The following is a 2,802-nucleotide window of genomic DNA, read 5'->3' as shown; positions in this document are numbered from 1 at the left end:
TTGTGCTATAAAACTACAGTCCTAGAGAACTGGAATGGTGTCTTCTTTTACCATGGGTTCCAGGAGAGACTGTTATGCTCAAATATGGGACCCCCAAAAGACCACCAGAGACCAAGATCGATGTAAGCACCAAAGAGATGTTTATTGCAATCTAGCTCAATCCTCCACACATACAGCAACTGGTGGCTTAAAGGCCTTGAGCCCAGGGTTAGCAGTTTTATAACTCTTTTGGAGGGCAGGAACCCCACATACATCATAGCATCTCTTAGCAAATCATCACACACCTTGGGAAAATCATAAACAACTGTAAAACATGATTAGCACATTCACTGGTGGGAACAAGTTGGGTAAGCGTGATTAACTAGTGCAAGATGGGTATTCATTTGAACAGACTGGCTTAGGCCACAAGGGGAGTGTATGCTGAATTGTATGGTTTCCCAAAATGTTATCAACCACCATAAACTACTGTAAGGGTCATTTGGAATACCAGGAATTTTCCCTGCTTTATGCTGATTGGTGGTTGCTAAGGGGTTGCTATGGATCCCCACCTAGCCTGACTGAGTCACAGACACCAGGCCCAGCAGATGTCGTCTGTTATTTGTAGATAAACAACTCAGCAGGTTGGGTATGAGCCTAGGAGTGCTCTGTGTGTCTTTCCAAGGACAAGCGTCAAGCCCCCTTCCTTCAACAGTGTTTGCACTGAGGTAGAGGCTGGTTTCTCACCTTATACCTTATGGGTTTTTTATGTATTTTTTTTTAACTGTAGCTGGACACAATACCTTTATTTCACTTATTTATTTTTATGTGGTACTGAGTATTGAACCCAGGGTCTTGCACATGGGAGGTGAGCACTCTACTGCTGAGCCACAGTCCCAGCCCCTTATGTCTTATTTTTATTGGGCATTTTTACTTTAGGGGGTTTCTTCCCAGTTCAAACTTCAATCTGTCACCTAAAAAGAACAGAGATCAATCAATCAATCAATAAAATTTTATAATTATTGTCATCATTTTATATTAATTTCTGAATAATATACAAGCATATGTAATTCATAAACTGAAATAACTTTATATGTAAGTTTAAATTTAAATTAGTTTCCACTTATGGGAAAACAACCTTGTCTTAAAAATAACAGCAGCCTGAGACACTGGGGTACATTTCTCAGATTAAAAAAAAAAAAAAAAAAAAAAAAAAACAGCACTCAATGACCTGAGATTCTAGCCCTTATTCTTGCCTGGATTGGATAATATTCCCTGTCACTCAAAAAAGGGCTCACTTCTCTCAGATCCAATGTTCATAATCTGAAGTCCCTTCCAATCAAGAGAATTTTGTGGGAACTGTCCAATCCTGTGTGTCATAAGGGAGTAGGAGGGTGGGCTTTCGCTTCTTATCTCCTGAGTCCTCCATTTTTGCCATCTGTAGTCTCATACTTTAGAGTCTCAGGTTGTTCTGCTATGCAGGAACTGAGGATCCCAAATAGCCCTACTTCTGAGAACCATGAAATGGTGAGTGTGCATTGGCCTAGCAAGGGAGGCTGGGGGAGGAAGACTATTGGAACCACAAGACTGGCTGTGTTGAAAACAGGAGCTAGCAGATTGGGACCCTGGGCAGTCTCTGGAGTCTGCAGGCTTAAGTCCTCCACTGGGCCACTATGTCCTAAGTCCTACTGGGCAACCAGATGGGGAACATGTCACTGGCAGAGACTCTTTGCTGCCTTCCTTAAGCTCAGAGGGCATCCTCAGAATCTGCATAAAATACTATGTGGCAGGTGTGTTCCTGCAGCCCAGTGTCTTACCAGATGCTGGAGATTGACAGGTGAAATAATTATCAAAATCAAATCTCCAAGGGCAATTTTCCTGCAGGAGAGGGGCTGTCATTTTGTCATTATGGTACCTAATTTCCTTTTGGGCTAGCTAATTTTCATTTTGACATTCTTTTATTTTTACTTTCTTCATTATTATTATTTTGTAAAAGTTAGGTGAACTCAGGGATACTTTACTACTTAGCCATATCCTTGGAAGTGGAGCCAGATTTACAGATAGGTAGTTAGTGTATTTAGGTAAATTGGGTCTAATAGCCAGTAAGATCAAGAATGAACACCATATTGAGGATGGAGTCAAGAATAAGGGGAATTGAAAATGTCCCCAAGGCCCTGAGCCCATCGCAAGGAAATTTTAATGAAGCAGCTCACAGCAAACATGAGGATGCTAATCCAAAAGCCCTTCCTGACCAGATTACTCCTTCAGCCCACCTGTCCTCCACACTTTGGGTCTTCCCACCTACATTCCAACACTGCAAGATAACAGAACAAAGGACAGGAATGTGATAGAAATGAGGGATAGCTGAAGGAAGACCTTAGCTATAAAAAAGCTAAAAGACCTTAGTTTAAAAAAAAATACCTTTCATGGATTCTACCTCTTTGGCCCCCCTTTTTCTTCTTGGGAGAAGTCTTTTCTACTGTCCTTTAATAAAGCTTCTACTTTTCGCTCAAAACTTGCCTTGGCACAGTTCTCTGGTGTTATACTTCAGCATTTGGGAAGCAAGGACTCTTCACCCATAAACAGCCCTAACAGGTTTAAATTTATTTTGAGAAAGGGCCTAGCTAAGTTGCTGAGATTATTTTTGTTATGGTTTGATTTATCTAGAATTTTCTATTGCAATAAAGCATACTGTTTTTACATATATATGTGTTCATATGGGGATCTTATTTATATTGTGATTCTTTGATGATTATTGTAATATTATAATTTCAGAATATCTATGAATAGTAGGTCATGATAAGTTCGTTTTTTGCTCTTATAATT

The sequence above is a fragment of the Callospermophilus lateralis genome, unplaced genomic scaffold, assembly GCF_048772815.1.
Source record: "Callospermophilus lateralis isolate mCalLat2 unplaced genomic scaffold, mCalLat2.hap1 Scaffold_1127, whole genome shotgun sequence".
Classification (NCBI taxonomy): Eukaryota; Metazoa; Chordata; class Mammalia; order Rodentia; family Sciuridae; genus Callospermophilus; species Callospermophilus lateralis.
This window is presented reverse-complemented; position numbering follows the sequence as displayed.